Here is a 23,783-nt window from a genome sequence, read left to right on the forward strand (position 1 = left end):
TCCAACCGCTGTATAGTGGTGCCAGCAGTACGACAAGACTTGGCCTCTGGATCTGATTTGTAATTTGCCTCTCTGTTGCGTAGGTGAAATCCAGATGCGACGGTTTTCTGAGATTTCTTAATGTACACCCAAGACTTCCTATCAGTGGGTCAGATGGTTTCGGCATTAGCAAAAGTTGAAGTGATGCGGGCCACAAAACGAAAGTGAACTTCTTTGAAAATGTTTACAGTAAGTCGAGTGTGTACATACTGAAAAGGAGGAGCTGTGGTCACTACAGGTGTATGACAGTTTTTGTCAGATATTCGACCCTGTCATGACTATGACGCAGGTGACAATTCTGCTGGCTACCGCCTGGACTCTTGAGTCCGGGCACGCGCTTCGTGACTGCCAGTGGTGAAAGTGGCGGCTGAGACTGCGCGGTGCCAACCTCGCTGGGGATAGCCCACCGCGCCGAGCAAACGCGGCCGCCACGAAGTCACGCGCGCCTCCAGCCGCGTCCGGAGCTGGCCGCGTAGCGAGCGCTACCCAGGCCAACCCCCTGGTCTTCACCTGGCGCCTTTCTTTCTCCAGCCTAACAAACGGTCGGCACGGAAGCTCTCTCCGCGATTCGCTGTAAGTCAGAGAATCGGCAAAACACTGTCCCACTTCTGAGCTCTAGCTTAGCGATCTCACCGATGACGTTTTCACTTAGAGATCCACATTTCCTTGAGGCTGTGAAAACGGAAAAAAGTAAGTAAAATAAAAACTATACTAGTGCAATTAGGACACGAGCTCTGAGGGTTCTCGACATACTCACACACACACACACACACACACACACACACACGCACACACACACACACACACACACACACACACACACACACACACACAGACATATACATATATATATATATATATATATATATATACCCGGCTATGAACCGCGTACAACTCCACCAAAGTCGGTCCCAAGCTCGGTTGAGAAGGGAGGTAGTGGAGAAGAAACACCTCGTTAAAAAACCTTGGTTAACCTTACCCGGGTGTTAGTACCTTGTAAGCGTTCCTTGCCAGGATGACGGTGAAAACCTCAAAGGTAGTGAAGGCCGAGATGAAGTTCATCAGAACGGCAGAACTGGCGGAAGAGGCAGGTTTCTATATAAAAGCACAAGACAGTTGCGTCTGTTCCCACGGCGGGTGGCTAAAAAGGTTGTCTGCTCCACACGGTATTGGCGGCATTATTTATAATTCTGAGCTCGATCCTCGAATTTTAATCATGGAAAGGTTCAACTATCTTCCCTATAACTATACTTTAACCTAAGGCATGATGGTAAATTTCATTTACATGTTTTGATGACTGAGTTTGCGAGTCTCAAAGTATGTGAGATAAATAGCCGTATCTATTCACTGCATTGGTTTAGAAACCCAAATTTTTTACACCACCAAGAGACATTAGTATTTGATACATATTTCAGCTTGAGACCTGTAGCCGCTCCTGAGAAAGAGGGGTCTTAACAGACGGACAAAAGGATGGACAACACACTGATCCTCTAAGGGTTCCGTTTTCACCGACTGACATACAGAACACTAAAAACCATCTACTTATTCAATTAAGTTGACATTTTTCTCGTGGTAAGAAACAGGGAATCTATTAGAGGTACGTTCAAATTTAAAATATCCACATAGACAAATACAGTTTATTACTATTATCATTATTCGTATGTGGGCCCTACAGTAGCACGCACTTTACACCATCGGTCATTTCAGGTCCATTATTTTACCTTTCTTTGTGCTCATTATACATTGATTCTCTTAAAACGGGCCATATTTCGCTGGTCAGTCTACGTTGTTCCAGTCTCCTTGGGTTTTTCTTCCAGGCCAACTTTTGAGTTACGAATTTTCTGCTTGAATAATTTTCTACCTGGTAAATCAACTTTTGTTATTTCTACTTCTTTCAGTACATATTTTACAGCACCGATACACTTAATTACTTCAATTTTGCCTTTACTGGACAGCGTGTAGACTTACAATAAATGAGCAGAAAAAGAAGAAACATCAAGACACGTTCACAGGACCTGCGACCTGGAAAAAGCGTTCGATAACTTAAAGCAGTTCAAGATTTTAGAAATTTATAGGAAAATAGACGGAAGCTGCAGGGAAAGACAGGTAACGTACGATGTGCATTTTTCTTTTGAAGTCCATGGAATTTTGGCATGCGTTTGCTCATATCCCCGCACATGTCGGTATGCATCACAATTTCTTTATTCGGTCTTAGTCTGTATTGTTCTTCTTCAGTATAATTTGGACGTAAAATCTTTCTGATTGCCTTTCGTTCTCCGTTTTGAAGTATCAATGTTTTCCCTTCTTTTAAAAAATCCGGACAATAGTGTATATGACTCACGGTCTGATGGTTATATACAAACTTAATTATGTATATAGATACACAATATAGTCACGTTAGTGTGAGCACCGACTATATTTGACTTTAATAATAAAGCCTGTCGGAGAGACTCGTAGACAGTGGACTCGTTCTCGTACGGGTTCAGTTTTTACAGACTGAGCTATAGAACCTTAAAAATCAGTGCTTCGGCCACATAGAGACACTCTGATTTCGAGAGTGTATTGTAGTGTCTCGGTTTGGTGTATTTGAGATGCATTTTATGCTACAGGTGTATTTTGTAAGCCTGAAAGGTGTTTCCATTTTATGAAAACTAATTTCGTTTTCAATCTATTTTACTCAAGCTTACTGAAATATTTGCCTAAATATATAAACTCAGAAATACTGCATTTTCCCATATTTAGTATTAGTATTTTGGGTGCCCCATTTCTGCCATTTTAATGTGTTCACATAGAATAACAAGGTCATCTGCTAAAGTTAAGCAATCTAGCTCAGAGTTTGTGCTTCCAATTTGTAGCTCTGACTTTAGTTTCCGCTGCTCTTAGATTACTTTTTCTAAGAGGTAGAACGCGGTCGCAGTGGCAAAGATAGAAGAAAGACTTATGGCAGAATTTGGGCTTGGCAGTAGGAACGAGAGAGGACATATCCTCGGAAAAGCTCTGGAGAGACGGGAATGTTTAAGCTGGATTACGTCATGGTCAGACAGTGACTCTGAAATCACATACTGTATTGTAAGGTGTGCCCAGCAGTAGATATAGACACAGATCACACACTACTAATGATGAAGAATAGGCTGAAGGTTAAGAGAATCTTCCGAAAGAATCATTGTGGAAAAACTGGGATACTAACGTAGAGGAATGACTGGACTCGTTTGAAGTTGGCTGAGGATGTGAATATTGCGATAAGGAACACCGTAGTAGGCAGTTCAGCTAAAGAGTTAACGTCTCTAAAAGAGCAATCATACATGCTGGTTAGAAAAATATAGGCTCAAGGAAGGGAACTACGATGAAATCTTGGGTAAGAGAAGAAATAATTCAACCGATCGACGGAAGAAGGAATTACAAAAACGTCCAGGGAAAGACAGGAGTCAGTAATATATATCACTTTGGATTTAAATAAATATCAAGTACCGGGCAGCCAAGGTAAATGGGTGCAGGAAAAACAAACAGACGTAAAAGAAATGATCGTTGGAAATATTCAAAGTCAAAGTCAAAACATCCTTCGGTGAAATTAAGAGTAAGGGTGATACATTAAGAAAGCTGCTAAATGCTGAGGAGAGATCGGATGGGTAAAAAGAGTTAATTGAAGGCCACTATAAAGGGGAGAACTTGTGTGACAAAGTGCTAGAAGAAGAAAGTGGAGTCAATATGGAAAACATTGGGTAATCAGAATTAGAGTTAGAATTTAAAAGAGAACTGAAAGACATGAGATCATGTAAAACAGAGGCGATACAAAATGTTCCATCGGAATATAAAAAATTATTTGGGGAAGGAGGAAAAAAGTGACAGTTCAGGTTGGTGTGTAGACTATAGGAGACTGGCGGTATACCATCACATTTTCGGAAAAATACGATTCCGAGGAGAGCAAGGGCAGAGAAGAGCTCAATCAGCGTAACAGCTCATGCGTCCAAGTTGCTGACAAGAATAATATACAGAAGAAAGGAAAAGGAAATTGAGGATGTGTTAGATGATCAGTTATGCTTCTGGAAAGCTAAAGACAGTAAATGCACCCGAGAGGCAGTTCTGACAATGGATGAAAGACTGAAGAGAAATCAAGACACACTCATAGGATTTGTTGACGTAGAAAAAGCGTTCGACAATGTGGCAAGATTATCGAAGTAATGATAAAAATAGGGGTAAGGTACAGGGAAAGACTGGTAGTACGCAACATGCATAATAACCAAGAGGGAACAGATTGGAAGACCAAGAAAGAAGCCCTGACGTTCAATCTGTACATCGAAAAGGCACTGACGGAGGCAAAAGAAAGGTTAGAGAGTGAGGTTAAAATCCAATGCGAAAAGGTGTCAACGATAAGATTAAAAAAAGTAACGAGAAGTGAGAAGTGCGAGAAACTTAACATCAGAATTGGTGATCACGAAGTAGAGACATTAAGAAAGTCTGCTATCCTGGGAGCAAAATATCCACGACGGGGAAAAGAAATTGGAAATTTGAGGGAAGGTCTTATGGGACCAAACTGCTGAGGTCATTTGTCCCTACGCTTACGCACTACTTAATCTAACTTAAACTAACTTACGCTAAGGACAACACACATACCCATGCCCCAGGGAGGAGTCGAAACTCCGACGGGGGCAGCCGCCCGGATCGTGAGAAGACGCAATGGGGCAACCAACGTGCGGCTGAGGGGCAAAGGGAACAGGATATAAAAAGCAGACAGCACTGGCAAAAAAGAAGTGCCTTACAAAGAAAAGTCTACTGATACCTAATATCATCTTTAATTTGAGAATGAAGCATTTGGAGCACAGAATTTTATGCCAAGGAATCATGGATAGTGGGAAAGCCGGAACAGGAAACATCAGGGAATAACCTCCAAAGTACTAGAGAAAACAGCAGAGAGTAAGAAACTGTGGAGGAAGACAGAGGTTGGAATACATACAGCAATGGAGAGAGTCCAACGTCTTGCCTCATTCCTGCTTTAATTTCAAAATGTCCCGAAATTTCTCCCCGGACTGTTACCTAAGGTTTTATTTCATTTAGCGTTTCATTTAGTGTTTTTTCACGTCCGGACCTTGTTCTTTCAGAATTTTGGAGAGAACTGTAGGGTTCTCTGCTTGATACTCCCTTGAGGTGACATTGAGAGAGAATTATTTGGGACACAGAGAAGAGAAATCCTTCTCCGTTTTTATACTGTGATCTGTCAATACAGTTGGGCGAAATTTCCTCAGTTTGTTGAATGTTTTGAATGATCAGCATAATTTATTTTAAGATTTCTGGGCCAGCTGATTTCAGGAGCTCTGCAGCAGTCCGGCCATCACTAGATGCTTTGCTATTTGTTAAGCTTTTAATTTTATTTGTTTGAATTTTTAAAGAAAAGCCAGTCTTTTTCTCTTCATTTGGTGCTTCTAAATATGTGTTTGTTATCAGGGAAATTTCTGGTACAAATCTTTCTGTGGGCTAAGGGAAATTAAGAGGTATCTTAAAATATTTGCAGTTTATTTAATTACCTCACCTCCATCTTTTCTCCCCGCCCGTATAGCTGAGCCCGCTAAAGCGCCACTTCCAGGGTTATCTGTATACGCTTTCGGGAGAAGTTTTTCTCGCTGTAGTCAGTCTAACTGTTTTGACTCCATATTTTTTTTTTTTTTTTTTTTTTTTTTACTGCCCAAATAGCAAACTTCATCTTCAGGTCCATGGACCTCCTCTATCCCTGACGTTTCGTCCAAAGCTACGTTGGACATCTTCGGAGGTGCTCCTGGTTGTGCTGAGTCTTGTCGACTCGTCCAACGTAGCTTTGGACGAAACGTCAGGGATAGAAGAGTTCCATGAACCACGGCCATACAACCAGGAAGAATTCTCGGCAGTTGACACCATAACCCTTTTTTTATTGATGCTATTCTTATAACCTCTTTTCAAGATCTTAACGATTTCGTTAATTAAATATTTCTGTTGCTTTGCGGTCTATGGTAGGATTATAATGTGTTTCGCAAATGAAATTCGTATTTCATCTTCCTGAAATTTAAATATTTTCCTAAATTGGTGCTTGGTTTTTCTTATTGCTGGCTCTTACGACGATTTAATTTATGTAAGAAATACTGCCCTACAAATGTTATCATTGCATCCACGATACTGGTTTCATTTTTACTGAGGCTGCACTGCGTGCATCGGGAAAGATACCAGTTTTCTGTGAATTGTACTGAGCTTCTGTCTTCAAGTAATTTCTCCCAGTGCAGTGATCGGTGGCAGGTACGTTCATAATCAGGTACTGTTGGCTGAAAAGGATTGAAAGTATGTGTGACTCTGCTTGGTGCGACAAACGACTCGGATATTCAGTCTTAGGCAAACTCTTAATGACACAGCTGAAGTTCCACAAGGGATACCAATTATTTTATTCATGACGACATTGGTCAAAATAAACAAAACCACAGTCACAAAGTCGTTTTCTCATATAGATCAACGATCTATTATCCGCACTCAAGACAATTGACATATATTTTACAAAAATATGATTTATGCGGAAAGAATAATAAATAATGCTCTTAATTTGTAATGGATCTGCTTAAATCGCAAACTTGTGCCATCACGTAACCTCAGTGCTGGTAAGGCGAGTACCCCACAATTAACCGCCAGCGAGGATCACTTCTTGGAGCATGGTTCCTGAAAACCCGACAACGCACAAAATCATTCGGGCAGTTCATATCTTTTTTAATGTTACAGATGCTATAGGTATATTATTTTAATATGTAAGCCATAATGAGTACGTATATTAATGAGATACTATTTACAATCTTGCTGATTCCTTAATAAATTGTAGTGGTTGACTGCCATGCGGAAGACCCGGGTTAGATTCGCGGTACTGTCAGGGATTTTTCCTCGACAGGAGGACTAGTACTGGGTGCACTCTGCCTTGTGGGGCCAACACAGGAGCTACTCAACCGACCACTGGCGATTCAAACATCAACAAACTCGACATGGACCAGGATGGCAGTGTCATGACCACATGCCCTCCGTATTGCATCCACTAACGCCCGCGACAGAGGACGACACGGCGGTCGGCTGGGTCTGACTAACCCGCCTAGGGCCACAGCGCAGAACTTCACCTTCTATTACCCTTACGGGAGTTACCAGGTTTCGGCACATAAGCCGATCCTTAGTAACCAGTCAGGGCCTGGTATGATCCGCTGGTTCCACGTCAGCTAAATGCAGGAGCTCATCGAACAGTAGTGCCGTATAGCCGGCTAAAGTGGCCGTGCGGTTCTAGGCGCTGCAGTCTGGAACTGCGAGACCGCTACGGTCGCTACGGTCGCAGGTTCGAATCCTGCCTCGGGCATGGATGTGTGTGACGCCCTTAGGTTAGTTAGGTTTAAGTAGTTCTAAGTTCTAGGGGACTAATGACCTCAGAAGTTGAGTCCCATAGTGCTCAGAGCCATTTGAACAATTTTTTCAGTGCCGTATGCAAACCGACGCGTGGCAGCTTTCCTTTGTAATAAACCCCGATAAATTTTTTTTGACATCAGCAGTCTGTCACAACATGTAAGGTGCTTTGGGTAACAATGAAATAATCGCGACTGCAACAGACAGAAATTTTACTGTCATACTATATGTTAAATATCGCAAGGGACAGACTAGGGATGGGAAAAACCGTTCGGTTAAAGTCAGTACCGGGATTTTAGTTCAGGATAACCTGTACTTTTCCGGTATTTGTTTGTTTCCAGTCATAAGAGATTTTTTAATTTTTTTATAATATTCTAATATTATATTTCTAATATAATACACGAAATATCAGTTAACTATAGCAGCAGTGATAACATTTTTCATTTTCAAATAAACCTCTTTTTTAGAAAAGCAGTAATTTTTGTATGCAAAATTTTCATTCGTTTGAAATATAGCGTAAAACTGTAAAATCTCGTCATAGCTATTTTAGTAAGACTGCCGACAGAAGCGAGCAACAAACACGTGACATAAGAATTGGCACAGCATAGATGAGACAACACTGTTGCCGTTGCCATGTGGCGTGGCTTAAGGTACGCGTGCTCGAGCAGCATGCAAAATTTGCCCCCACCCATCTATACGATACTTTCTCGCTGTTGTCACCAGACATCCATTGTATTGCAGAATGGCACCATGTTGGAAATATTTTTACGAAGTGACGTAACGTTCATCTGCTTTGAAGGATTAGAGGCAAAAGAGGGTAGAAATGATGGTAAAAGGAATAAATTAAAAACAAAATAAATTAACAACTAGTGATTCATAGAATACGATAAGGATAGAAAGTAGCTGTTCTGCTACATGTGTCTGTGTAATGTGCCCGTTTCTACTTATAGCCTTTGCAAACGGACAAATTCAAACGCAAAACAAAATTCATCAACCTCTATTTTCACCCTTTAGTACTACATGTAAAGCCTGAATAGTGTTTTGATACCCGATTAAAACATGGCTTCTGAGCAGATTTTCAATAATTACAGGAGAAAACTGGTAGCTTTTCTTGTAGTATGCAGACACTCGTCAGTTTTCGAGAAAAACAGCTCACTGCGGACGGATTAAATATTCTTTTATTTGCGCAATTAATTTAATATTTTGATTCTATGTTCTATGAATGTGAAAGAGTCAAAATTTGTCAGCCTTTGTTCGCTTTCCACGTTTATCACGTGGAGTAATCGGAATAAAAAACCGAAAATATCTCATTTTAGAAACTGATTTTTTGATCAGTTATTACAGTCAGGTTTTAACTGGAGCGAAAAAATACCTGTTGTTTCAGTGCTAACCTCCATCCCTAGGACAGACTTCAACTTCTTCTCACAACTGTGCTGCCTTCTGTTCATGTCGAGGTGCTGTTAGCGAAGAACAGCGGTGCTGCAGAAGACGCTGCGTGAACTGGGGCCTGGCAGGGCGAGCCACTGTGGTGCAGTGCGCAGCCGGAGCGGCGGGTTCGGGACGAGGCGTCCGCTGCTGGCGAGCCCGCGGCCCCAGCCACGGCCACGGCAGCGTCCGCAGCCAGCCGCAGTATTTCCATTGAATGGCGCCGTAAAGAACCGCCCGACAGCCGCGCCGGCCGCCGCCGCCGCCGCCGGCCGCAGTCCCGTCCCCGTCCCCCAGGGTCGTCCGTCATCTGCGGTCAGCCTGTCGCGGTCTGCAGCAAAAAATAGGACGAATACTGGCCTGCGCCACTTGTCCCGAATACAGAAAGAATGGTGCTAAACTAGATGCACGAAAACCGACTTGTCAAATTCCTGTGTCTCCTCTTCACGTTGCATGAGATATCCTGCCCACAGCTCTCCAATCAACTTTGGGATAGTACACTGGAGAGCCAAAGAAACTGCTACACCTGCTTAGTATCGTGTAGGGCCTCACCGAGCACACAGAAGTGCAGCAACAAGACATGATATGGATGTCCTGAAGTAATGCTCAAGGGAGCTGACGCCGTAAGTCTTGCAAGGCTTTCCATACATCCGTTAGGAGTACGAGAGGATGGAAACAGCACGTTACAAGGCATCCCTGACATACTCAATAATATTCATGTCTGAGGAGTTTGGTGGCCAGCGGAGGCGTTTAAGCTTCGTGGAATGTTCCTGGCGCCATTCTGTAGCAATTCGGGACTTGTGGGGTGCCGCATTGTCCTGCTGGAATTACCCAAGTCCGTCGTACTACACAACGGACATAAATGGATGCAGATGATCAGACAGGATGTTTAAGTGTCACCTGTCAGAGTCGTATGCAGACGTAGCAAGGGTCCCATATCACTCCAACTGCACACCCCTCATACCTTTATAGAGCTTCCACCACCCTCAACAGTCCCCTGCTGACATGCAGGGTCCATGGATTCATGAGGTTGTCTCCATACCCGCACAAGTCCATCCTCACGATACAATTTGAAACGAGACCCGTCCGACCAGGCAACATGTTTCCAGTCATCAACAGTCCAATGTCGATGTTGACGGTCCCAGGCGAGATGAAAAGAAAAATGGTTCAAATGGCTCTGACCACTATGGGACTTAACTTCTGAGGTCATCAGTGCCCTAGAACTTAGAACTACTTAAACCTAACTAACCTAAGGACATCAAAAATATCCATGCCCGAGGCAGGATTAGAACCAGCGACCGTAGCGGTCGTGCGGTTCCAGACTGTAGAGCCTAGAACCGCTCGGCCACCCCGGCCGGCCGAGATGTAAAGCTTTGTGACGTGCAGTCATCAAGTGTACAAGGGTGGGCCTTCGGCTCCGAAAGCCCTTATCGATGATCTACATCTACATCTATACTCCGCACGCTTGCACGGTGTGTGGCGGAGGGCACTTTACATGCCACTGTCATTACCTCCCTTTACTGTTCCAGTCGCATATGGTTTCGTTGAATGTTTCGCACGCTGACACTTGTTGATGACCCAGCACTGATATCTGCAGCAATTTGCGGAAGGTTGGACTTCTCTCAAGCTGAACGATTCTCTTCAGTCTTCGTTGATCCCATTCTTGCAGGATCTTTATCCGGCCGCATCGACGACGGAAATTTGATGTTTTATCGGATTACTGATAGTCACGATACACTCGTGAAATGGTCATAAGGGAAAATCCTCACTTCATCGCTAGCTCGGAGATACTGTGTCCCATCGCTCGTGCGCCGACTGTAACACCATGTTCAAACTCACTTAAATCTTGACAACCTGCCAGTGTAGCAGCAGTAACGTATCTAACAACTGCCCCGAACACTTGTTGTCTTATATAGGCGTTGCCGACCGCAGCGCCGTATTCTGACTGTTTACATATCTCTGCATATGAATACGCATGCCTTTACCAGTTTCTTTGGCACTTCAATGAATCATGATGATGATGATGACAAGCGAGATAACGAATCTAACTCGACGTATCTTCGTTCAAATGATGATTACTTTTGATCAGAAAGCATGTACTTAACATCCTTCTTTTCGTCTTGGCCACTGGTAGACCATATTAATTCGGATCAGCTTTCTTTCCTTCGTTTTGGATGCTTGTCCGGTGTTCTTCATCACACTTCTGCCCGTAATGTTTCCATCTTGGATCTACATCTGTCTGGAAACTTCTGTCTTGCCACATTCTCAATTTTCCGTTCAAATTTTTCCGTGTTACATATCTCTGTTTCATGCACTTCAGTTTCTTCCAAATTCCTTTGTAAAGCTTGGATCCAACAGAGTTTTTTTATTCTTACAAAAAAACTGCAGTGCATGAAGTGTCATTAGTATTGATTCTTATTATAAAATGTCCGACGAAACCATTCATTCTGGTCATGGTACCTGAGGTTCTTTCTATCTGAGTGTACAGTTCTTGATTCACTCGGATTGTGCATAAATAGTCTCCTGCTCTTCGAGGCTCCTGTATCTTCCTAAGCGTCTGTTCTACCGTAAGTTACTACCTCCTAAGTAGTTCTGTTCTTATTGTATTTGTTCTGCTGCATACAGGGATAAGGGTTTCAGGTCAGATCACTGTATGGTAATATCGTAGTTACCCAATTATCAAAAGATTCTTAATGCAGTAGATGCACACCACGAATTTATATCCTTACTTCATGTTGTTGATTCACGCTATTTTTTATTCAGACCAATTTCTATCTATTCTGCAACGTATTTAAAACTCTCTACCTTCCTTAGGTACCCTCCATTCGAAGTACTCCGTCTACCTCTTTTCCCTACCACTAACTTCAACTGGGGGGACAGTGCGTCACTAAATCAGGCTATTGCTTTTTTACAGTATATGTAAAAGATCGGACAGATAAAGTTTTAACCCTATGAAGCTGTTCGCAGATGATTACTTTCTCCACTATGTGTATCTCGTAATGATCAGTTTGCAAAAATAAATTTATTTATCGATACCAGAGTACAACTATGTTTTGGTTCTATAGTCGATATAAATGGAAATGGGACTCTGACTGTTAAATAGGAAGAACCAACTTATTAGAACTACTTTACTAGATAGTGTCGAACATGACCCTACATCAGAATATCAGAAACAAACTTTCGGTCAAGTGATAACTGACATCGGTACCCAATACCAATTTCATTGGAATACTTATTATTTGATTCACAACCTCATTCATATCCGCTACTTACAACTACCACAGCGATATTGCGAGAACAGCATAAACGACCGTGAAGTACTATATGTTACGTTCTGAGTGCTGACCAGTGTGGGTGGCCGCTTGATAGACCACACATCCCATACATGCATCCTCTTGATAGCTTGAGATGACGTGACAGACTACAGTCTGGATAGATCGTTATGGTATAAAATAAGCGCTGTTTGCAATTAAAATCGCAACACAAAGAAGGTGGAATGCAAGAAACTGGCACGAAGTGTTAAACATGATTGCATGTATAAAGGTCAGAATTTCTGTGCGCCTGCAGAAAGTACGTAAACTGTACATAAGGAAAGATTAAGAAGTTTTATTATTCAAAGATTGCATTTGAAAGTTGTTTGTGAAAATGTTCCAGCATATGCCGGAATTCTACATCGGCAAGATCATGGCCTACTGAAAAATACTAATAACACGGATATTATTGCTCGTCTTCGTCGACTATCATGAGAGTAAGGAGTCCATTGGTTTCAGGAGTGGCGTACTGTATGACAAACTGGATATCAAACGCCTCATGCGACAAGAGAGTGAGAGGACAGATATAATGTTCGTCACTCGGATGTACAGAATCTTACAGCAACGTCAAGTGCCTTGAGTCAAGAAACAGACTTGTTTTCAGCCGGACGTGCTCATATATCTGGACACAGAGATGACTTATGGAGCACCATGGACTGTTAGCATTGTTGCGGCTTCTCTTGACGCGACAGCAGAGAGAAGTGTGCAAACAATGCTGAGCCGAATAACACCAGTGGACACAGAAGTGGCCTCACGACCACTTTTAAGACGAGTTCTGGTTCCGCACATATTTCAGTAACACATGTAAGCTCCGAGGAGTACGAACGTTATCACATTGCATTCGCCATGTCATATGGCCTCACCACCATGTGTAACGATCAGCACTGTCACTGGGTACAAAGCACGATCACAACTCGTTCGCAATAGCCATTAGTTTGGACAGCTGATGCTGTATTTCTGAATTGTTAAGGTCGGTGCCCTTGCCCTACCTTCGAAGTGTCTCGCATGTTATCTTTCAACGAGATATCGCAAGACCACATGATAACTGCGCTTTCATGACCTATATCCATACACACGGTATGTGACTCTTTTCGTGGCCAGCACATTCTCCAGACCGAGAGACTAGTTTCTCCACACGCACCTTCCTCTGCGACTGACGAACTTTGGCATATAGCTGATGCAGCAGGAAATGACGTACCCGTATCGGCCATCCAGGCTACGCTCAACTCGATGCCTAGCCGGGTTATAGACACTATTGTCGCCCGAGATAGTAACTGTACTTAGTACATTTCTCACATTTATACCCTTACATCACCTATAAACTTAATCATGTATTTTACTTAATATTCTAAGAAGCACGTCTATAAAATTTTCTAGCCTAATTTCTTTAAAAAAAAAAGTGTGTGAAATCTTATGGGACTTAACTGCTAAGGTCATCAGTCCCTAAGCTTACACACTACTTAAACTAAATTATCCTAAGGACAAAAACACACATCCATGCCCGAGGGAGGACTCGAACCTCCGCCGGGACCAGCCGCACAGTCCATGACTGCAGCGCCTTAGACCGCTCGGCTAATCCCGCGCGGCGTAATTTCTTTGCTTCTCACTCAAATACGAGACAGTTCTACCCCAAAGCGACAGAAGCAACCATTCACATCATATCTTACACAGAAGAATTTCGAAAGATTGGTACTAAATCCAAATATGATACATCATTTTGCAGAAAAAAAAATAATTAGTTTCTCGGCGACGCTTCGTATATCCTATAGGTCATTTTGTTTCCAGGGCCTCCTTAATATTGTTGTTGTTGTTTCGCTGTATGGTGTCTTGGGGGTCAGGCATCAGTAATGTACTTAACTCTTCAGGCTTTCCCGGCGAGATCTTAACATGTGGAATAATCGGGTCTACTGCCGGATGTTTGTGTCGCACTGGCACAATATTTCGGCCACGTAACTCGTTGCCTTCTTCAGGTGCTACCTGAGACTCAGGTCTCCGGTAGCACCTGAAGAAGGCAACGAGTTACGTGGCCGAAATATTGTGCCAGAGCGACACAAACATCCGGCAGTAGACCCGGTTATTCCACATGTCAGTAATGTAATTGTTTTACAAGTTTCTGTGATGCAGCCGAGTTCTCATTTTCTCTTTAGACGCTATTTCGACGACTTCTTTAGTTGTTTCTTCTACGTCGAACACAGATTTCGCTGCTCGCTACTCTGACTGCAAAAAACTTTGAAAACATACGTATATTTTTTGGGATACCATTCTTCTGACTGGTATGATGCAGGCCTCCCCCAGTTCTTCTCTTACGCCAACCTTTTTATCTCAGAATGGCACTTACACCATACATCCTCTATTATTTGTTGGATGTATTCCAATCTCTGACTCCACTCCCCCTGCAGTTTTGACCCTGTAAGCTCCCTCTAGTGCTCTCATGTATTACTAAAGGACCTATCACCCAGTACCTCCTTTTTGACGGTATTTTTCACATAATACTGAAAAGAATGCCATCATTTCTTACCAGTCTACATAATTTTCAATTTTCACTTCTCCAATGCTTCCATACTCTAAGAGACAGGGAGGAGTATGTCGTCCTGAACGAGGTAACTTCAACATAAACAAGAGTAACTTCAGGTGTGTCCCAGGGCAGCGCGATAGGTTCGCTGCTTTTTACGATTTACATAAACGATCTGGTTGATGGTATCGACAGCGGCCTTAAACTGTTTGCCGATGATGCTGCGGTCTACAGGAAAGTAGTATCACACAAAAGTTGTGAACAAATCAATGAGCATTTGCAGAAAATAAATGCATGGTGTAATGACTGGCAGTTATCTCTCAATATTAGTAAGTGTAACCTACTGCATATAACAAGGCGAAAATCCCCATTAATGTATGAGCACAAAATAAATGATCCGTCTTTGGAAGCGGTAACATCAGTCAAGTATCTGGGTGTGACTATTCGAAATGATCTCAAATCGAATGATCAGATTACACAAGTAACGAGTAAGGCAAACTCTAGATTGGTGTTTATTGGTAGAATCCTGAAGCGATGCAGTCCTTCAACAAAGGAAATAGCTTACAATACGTTAGTTCGTCCAGTATTAGAGTACTGTTCGTCCGTATGGGACCCTTACTAGTTGGGTCTGATTCAAGAAATTGAGAACGTCCAAAGATGAGCGGCAAGATTCGTGACTGATACATTTAGCCATCGCGAGAGCGTTACAAATCTCATAGAAAGTTTGAAGTGGGGCACACTTGCAGATAGACGACGCGCTAAACAGAAGGCGCTGCTCACTAAATTCCGAAATCCAATCTTCACCGAGGATGTAAAGCATATGTTATTACCACCAACTTTCAAATCGCGCAATGATCATCAATCAAAGATAAGGGAAGTAGCTCGTACTGAGGCGTTCAGACAGTCGTTTTTCCCTCGTGCGATCCGCGAGTGGAACAGAGAGGGGGGGAGGGAGGGGGGAATATGACTTTGGCGCGAATTGTGTCCTCCGCCACACACCGCTTGGTGGCTAGCGGAGTATATATGTAGATGTAGATGCAGAATTCTCTTATTTTTTTGTTCCCTCACAGCTTATACCTCACTTCTACACAGCATTGTTTTTTACACGTACTTCCTCATAAATTACTTCCTCAAATTAAAGCCAGTTTTAATACTAGCAAATCTTCTAGGGCAGAAATGTTTTCTTTGCCTGTGGTAGCCTCCTCGTTCCATCTGCAGAATTCCTTCGCTTTGTCAACTTCATGGTCCCCACATCTGCCGTTAAGTTTATCGCTAATCTCATCTCTGACACTGACCATTACTTTTCTTCTTCTTCGACTTTCAATCCATATTCCATGCTCAGTCGACTTCATTTCATTCGTTGCATCCTGCAATTCGTCCTCGACCTCGCTAGGGACAATGATGTCATTAAAGAATGTTATCACTGCTATTGCTTCACATAAAATGTTAATCCAACCCCTGAACTTATGATTTGTTCTCGTCATTGCTTCATAGCTGTACAGACCGAATGGTAGGAGGAAACAAGACGGCTGAGGTGGCCGAGCGGTTCTACGCGCTACAGTCTGGAACCGCGCGACCGCTACGGTCGCAGGTTCGAATCCTGCCTCGGGCCTGGATGTGTATGATGTCCTTAGGTTAGTTAGGTTTAAGCAGTTCTAAGTTCTCAGAACTTAAGTCCCATAGTTCTGAGAGTCATTTGAACCATTTTTGTAGGAGGAAACACGGAATGTCTTTCTTATAACATGCTTAATCCGAACATGTCGCTCTTCATCCTTCTTTCTTTTTCTCCTTCGTAGTTCTTGTGCGTATTGTTTTTTATCTGTCTCTCCTTATAGGCTACACCTACGTTTCTAGCAATTTTGAACAAATTAACAATTTTATAATGTCGAACTTTTTTTAATCCCGTAAAAGTGTGTCGATTTTTTAACTCTAGCTTCCATTATCAAACGCAACGTTAGCATTTACTCGCCGGTGTCTTTTGCTTTTCTAAAGCCAAACTGATAATCATCCAACAGATATTCAACTTTGAAACCTTCAGTTTCGCCAGCAGAGCCTGAAAGATCAAATAATACACCTAGCGAAAATGCCACACGAGAACAGCCCACGCACAGAGAATAAACGCTTAAGGTCGAGGACGGGCGCGACGCTGGGGCCGTGCTCTGCAGACGCCGTGGCCGCCACCGCCGCCCCCACCGCCGCCGCCATCCCGTCTGCGCCCGTCGTCAAGGACGGCATTCGTGACCGCGGTCAGCATCGCAATAACGGACGCGCGGCTGCCCACCGTTCTTCGTCTCCTTATCAGCGACGGCAGAGTACGGACCTCACATGCTAGCCTTTACAAAGCCTCTCACGGAAGAGAGAGAACCCCATGAATCTCTGTTCGGGATTTGGCAGCAACCAGAAAAACGGTAAATGTGTTGGTGTAAGCGCATTTTTTTAAGAAGCAGAAACCGTGACATCTCCACTGCGAATGACAGACCGAGATGTCTCGCCTGTCAGTTGGTAAGAATACGATAAAAAATATCAGTTACCACAGTAAAAAAGCGTACTGGTCGCTTCGGAAGGCTGCAAATATTGTAGGAGTGGTACGAGGCTGTCAAGTGATCTTCCACCGTTGGCGTTAAGTTGGAGCTGTAAAGTGGTGTGTATGCGCATGTCGGTTGCACATAATTAGCACAGTAAGATGGATCGTCGCGGAGACGTGATAGACTGATGAAAACAGCTGTTGTGTTTGGTCGTGCCAATAACCACACCTTGAGAGGGGCTGGACGATTTCTTGGTGTATCAACCCGGACTGTCCTGCTTGTCTATGAGGAATAGCGAGCCACTCGCTACCACGTAGCACGGTAAGAGAACAGAACTTAAGACTGTTTGTTATCACATCTTGTCAATGACAATCAGTTTAAAACCGGACGCGAATTGCTGAAGCTAGGGAATGCCGGCACATCTCATCCAGTTTCCGAGAAAACATTTCGATGGGAACTGCGTCCAATGGACATTTCAAATTGGAAACTTGCGTATCGGTTTAGATGCGCTCGTTTTGTTATCGTCCAAAGAATCCTGCCCCACAGGGTGAATGCCGATGGCGGGGTGGTCTTTGGAATGGTGGACACCTGCGCGTCGGGGAAGACATGGTACAGAGAGGATAAGAAGAGAAATTTGCTGAGAAGAGGAGATGTAGTACTGAAACTGTGGTGGCTCTCACTAGTACCACTGGGGCTGAACAGCGAGCCGCGTCTAATGACCGTACGAAGGAAGCGTGTGGTGCAAATCTGCTGAGGGACGAGTGGCTCATCTGGGTTCCGTCGTGGCAATGTGAGCAACAGTTATGCAAGTAATTGCTGTTATGGTTGTCGTACCTCTCAACACTAGTTTCCTTCAATTGATTGCTGCTGTACTTTGCCGGCTTTAGCCAGGAGCTAACCGTCGAAGAACGAACTTCCTTCGACGTGCGTGGTGGGCTGCTTGAATTCGGATTTTGCCTTGGAACAATTTCATTAGGGTACTGACATTAAGAAAATCACTGGCCAGTCCTGAGTCGTGGCGGGTTTGTGCTGTCTTTGGATCCTCTGACTGGCTGGCGACACGGTAAAAGTCGTGAGCGCGGCACTAAATCGCTTGTTTGATCGCTGTTAGCGAATGAGGAAAAGGCGGGACCTGTGCCGCGGTTGGCGAGTTGGTCTGGTACGATGCGGCAGCAGTTACGGACTGCGGGATCAGTCTGTTGACATGGTGGTCGTTGGGGCCGTATACACGATAGCATCCCCTGTGGCTGACTTCTGAATTTTGGAGTGAGAGTGCACCAGCGATTTGCCTTCTGGAATGTTCTCGTCGTCTGTAGTTTGGATACTGGTGGCCGAAATGGTGCTTTTAATAATGGTATGTGGAGTACTAAAGAAGGTACGGTTCGTATTGTGTTTATTCTCTCAGTGAACCTCGCCTGTGGAGTTTGAAAGGCGAGGTTTTCTTGTGGTTACTGGAACCTGTTTTGAGCCGCGAGTGTAACTTCGCTGATCTTTTTAGTTATTTCTATTTACGTGTGTCTGAGAAGTGTTGTACGGGCAGTTGGTCTGTTAGAATCTTCGAGTAGGTCTCGGGTTACATGAATGTTTACTTAGATGGGCCACTGAAGTGGTAAACTTGGCTTTGAACTTCTTGATGTAATAATTTATCAACAGCCGTATGTATTGTAGAAATTTATTTTATGGACTTCTTATGTGCTACCAGTTTCGGCATTACATTGGTGTCATCTTCAGGCCCCACACGTCATAGTCGTAAAATCGCTATACATGGAAGGAGCCATATAACTGGATCCGTGAATCAAATCGTTATGCAACAGCTCTTGGTGGCCAGGCGACACAGATTGGGGTTGTTAGCAAACATCGATGTGTGCAGCGATTTTACGTCTATGACGTGTGGAGTCTGAAGATGGCATCAATGTAATGCCGAAACGGGTAGCACATAAGAAGTTCATAAAATAAATTTCTGCAATACATACGGCTGTTGGTAAATTATTGCATCAAGAAATACATGCCAGCCGTTGTCCCATGGTCCTTACTGGATCAACGAAGATGTCTTTGAACTGTTCTGCTCCGATTCTGCGACGGCACGTAATGTGCACTTGCGTTTCCATTTGTTGTTCCTTAGCTATAAGTCATTCCTTATCTGTTATAGGTTTTGAGCAATGTTGAATCAGATTTTTGTGTTTTAAACGAATGTTCTTTTAAGTTTGTTTTAGATGGGTTAAAATTTTGAGGTTTTGCAACCTTAATCTTACCTATAAATGTTACGCCCCAACTCCGCGCCAGGAGGGTAAGCTTGTATCTGTTATTCTGTGGTTTCAAAACAGCATTCGATATCTGTTGGTAAATCTGCTATTGATTATCACAAGTGTCCTATCGTTTTATATTAGCAGTTTTAGTACAGTAATTGAAATTTCTGCTTGTAATTAAAAGGTTTAAGCCTTATTCACCTATCAAAGAGCTAAGCAATTGCTTAGCGAAAGCTACGTTACTTCAAGGGCTTTATTAAGTCTTGAACGACCCGAAGATCTTATAGTCGCAGTTCTTGACCTGACTGTCGTAGCGTGAATGCTATTTGTTGACAGCCTTGGCTCCTGAGCCGTGACACTGTAGCTGACGCGGCTCTTGACCCCGTGTACGTACTCCTGTATCTCGGCCTGTGCATGTACCCGGAAGGCGTCTCCGGTGGCCGTTAGCCGTCGCCGAAGTTTTGATTCCAGCTGCGCTGCTAAACTAGTTAAGTTTTGTGGGTATTTTATTTGATGGGTGGTTTTCAGTAAATACGTTTTCGAGCTCTTCCTTTCTTGTTATCTAACGTAACGAACCTCTGAATCTATTTTCTGTACTTGAGCTTACGGACATTTACTGTACTTAAGTTTTTGAACGTTTAAAGTCCATCTGTAATTCACGGTCCTGACAGTCAGCTTGTCCTACATTGATTGCAAATCACTGGAAGATTACCAGACTTACAGTTGTAAATTTACCCTCTTTCTCGGAGCACTGATTCTTGTTCTTGGTTGTTGTGCAATTGAATTTAGGAACCTTTACTTAATTCCACTGGTATACTTGCGTGGATTTTATTTAAGGGCCTTATGGCCGTTTAAAATTTTGGGTTACTTAAACCTGTTGTCTGCTGAGTTTTAAGGTTCAAATGGCTCTGAGCACCATGGGACTTCATATCTGACGTCATCAGTCCCGCTTACGCTCTGTTGGGAACTTATTCATTGTGGTCCCCCATGCCCCATGTAAGTTTCCGGTCCAGCCAAACACCGAGGTATCTGACTTTCTCTCGGAAACGTATTGGTCGTGCGTGTAGTGTTACCTGTCAACCTGCGCAGTCGCTTCGGTCTGCGTGTGAACAGAAATGCTTCACACTTGTCGATGTTTACTTTAATACGCCATCGTTCCAAACAAGGCTCGGCGGTTCTGAGTGCCGTCTGTATTCGTGAATTTATGTGCGACGGTTGCCAGTCTTGCGCACGGATAGCTGTGTCATCCGCATAGATGGCTAACGTCGGGTTTGTGTTGCTGGAAAGTCATTAACGTACTGGTTGGACAACATGGGCACCCCAGCATGCATCTCTGGGTACTCCAGCTTGGATACCGTGTTGTCTCGATTGTTTGGTCTGCACGTTAGTGTTAAAACATCTGTTCGTGAGATATGAGTGTATGAAATGTACGAGTCCGTCGGGGAAACCAGCATCGATGAACTTGCGTATAAGGCCATTGTGCCGGAGACGGTCGATAGCTTTTTCAATGTCCAGGAAAACGGCCCCTGTGGGTTTGATCGTCTTGTAACCGTTTGTTATATGTTCGACTACGCGGAGGAGTTGTTGGGTTGTTGAGTGTTGATTCCTAAAGCCGAATTTCTCCGGTCTTTGGGTGTCATTGCCGATGAAGTGCCTAGTGAGTCGTTTAAGAATTACATTCTCAGCAGTCTTTGCTGAGTGATCACAGCAGACTGATGAGTCTCTAATTTCGTGGGAAGGAGTGGTCTTCCCCTGGCTTCCTGAACATCAGGACCTTGGTCAACTTCCAAAAGTCAAGGAAGTGTTGGTGTTTTAAGATGGCCTTCGTTATGTGTGCAAGATATTCTATGGCTCTATCCCTGAACTCGTGGAGGACACGGTTTCGAATGCCATCGGGCCCAGAGGCTTTCCTAGCATTGGTATATTTGACAGCCCAAGTCATTTCGTTTGTACTTGTACGTGTGATTTCATAGGACGAGAGCTGGGCTACAAGCCGTGAAACCGCCTGCTCCGTTCGAGTGCGAATACTGGATCTGAAGTGGACCAAAAAACACAGAAACTGTACCGTAGCTGTCTGGAAGGGTGTAAAGTCGTCCTTAGCTCTTGTCGAACGAGGCCAGTCATCGAGTATACGGAAAGCCTAATGAGACTTTAATCTGCACTGCATTCGAGGCTAGCGTGGACATGTACCAGCACGTTTATTTCGGTATTCTCGGTGTCCTGATGTTGCCCTTGTTTCTATGTCTTCACGCTGAGTTTGCTGCCAAGGTGACAACTGCTCCGTTCAGCTGGCTGCAGGCATACATTCGGGATTTGACGAACGCCCGGCATCCCGCTCCACATAGACTGGCGTGCTAAATCAACCGGACTTTATAATGTAGAAAATATCAGAGAGTGGTCCGAACATCGGTTGAGACGTATCAGTTAACTCCCGCACAGTTTGGTAGCTCAGCGGGATTAATGAGTAGATTCGGCTGAATATGACGCACATCATGAAATTTCCTTGCCAAACTTAGGCCATTATTATCAGGGCTGGAAGCCCAGTTACACACTATTAGCTTAAGTCTTCTCGGAGTGATTTAATTTTCTGACCAATGTGCTTATGTAGGTGTCACATGTAATCTGTGAATGAAACAACTTCATATGTGGTCTCAGTTTTGTTACATTCACAGAGCCGTTATCATTAGGTGCGTAATTACTTTCCTTTTATCTCTGTTCTGCTCTGTAGCAAATTCTAGCCATTGTTTGCAGGAAGTAGACGAATGTATTCTTTCCCCTCTTGCGTGTGTGAAGACTGTAAGACGATTTATGCTTTCTGACGTCAAGAGATCGCGCGCGCTCATCACGGTACACGGAATGTTACAATGTTCAGCTCTAGTCGTTGTAGCAATCTTGCTCGTTGCACAAGAACTTGTTTGCGCTTAGCAGTGCAGGAACGTAACCAGCGTAATTACTTCTAATCTAATCGTTGCTGGGTGAGCACTGAACCGCATTAGTGCACCAGAGTTCCAAGTAATTCAGAAACTATTCCCATTGTGATTCACTTCGCCATTTTCATTTCTTCACCTGTGCCCTAAAAATCACCATGAATTGTGTCACAGCGATGTACTTTATGTTTAGTATATACTGCCGGAAAAAAATGCATTACCCTCAAGGATTGTGTTCAGTAGCACCAGGCTATAATATGTGCGTACTGGGAGATTATGAAGTTAATTATTCGTTTGTCACGCTCATCGGCGATCTGATGGCCTGCCGGTGCACCCTCTGTTTAGACTCTCCAGGCAGTAGCTGCACAGAGTTTAGAGCTGAAAAACGTTTGAAACTTACATTGTAGGGTACAACCATGCCCCACTGACGAGTTTGTGCTCCTGTTGAACCGATTCAGCCATTTGAATTGGGTCGCATTGTGGGCCTGCGGGAAGCTTAATGGACGCATCAGCGGATTGGTGCACATGTTGGGCACAGTGGCGTGTCGCTGCTTTCTACAGTGGTCTAAGGAACCGTCCTGCACGTGTGCACCAGGTCTGGATGTCCACATAATACAGACGCACGTCAATATCGACGCCTTGGGCGAACGTCATCCAGGGACGAGGCACACGTTGCACCTGCTGCGTTATCAGAGCAGCAGGATTAAGATCACGTCTACCTATGGTCAGGCGGCTATTGATACAACACCACCAAGCGTGGCTACTCTGCTGTCGAGAAAGAATTGATGAGAGTAGGTTCTGTCTGTATATGAGTGATAGAAGTACACGAGTTGGTGGACTGCTGTTCTACAGCGCACTGGTCCATGACATACAGATTCCATTCTAGGTTTCACGGTGCAGGGGAGCCAACAGTTACAACTTATCGTCACATTTTGTGTTTCTGCAGAATGAACTAACCAGTGCCAGCTGCATTGCACAGACTGTTCCCTGTACTACTGCCATTTTTTCCACAGTATGGTGATGTGCATTTCTAACATTACAGCGCACGTTCACATACGGTTGCTGCGACACAACGCTTTTCACAGTGTACAACCACTGCCCTGGTTGGCAAGATCACCAGATTTCTCGTCAATTGAAATCGTATGGGACACAATAAATCAGGAACTTAGACGTTCTCCTGGCCCTGCAAGAACGATTGCCGAATTACAACATAGCCTCCAGAGGGGAGGGATGGGGATGGGGGGGGGGGGGGCGGGGTATGTGTATTGATGCGACATTTTTGTCACACATGACTATGACATGTCCGTTTCATCTGGCTCGGATCTCTTATCAAATGTCCTACAATGATGAACTACCTCTCACCTTGTCCTTGAGGAGGCTGCATTTTCTTCCGACAGTGTATAACACTGCTG

The sequence above is a fragment of the Schistocerca cancellata genome, chromosome 6 (assembly GCF_023864275.1).
Source record: "Schistocerca cancellata isolate TAMUIC-IGC-003103 chromosome 6, iqSchCanc2.1, whole genome shotgun sequence".
In the NCBI taxonomy this organism is placed as follows: Eukaryota; Metazoa; Arthropoda; class Insecta; order Orthoptera; family Acrididae; genus Schistocerca; species Schistocerca cancellata.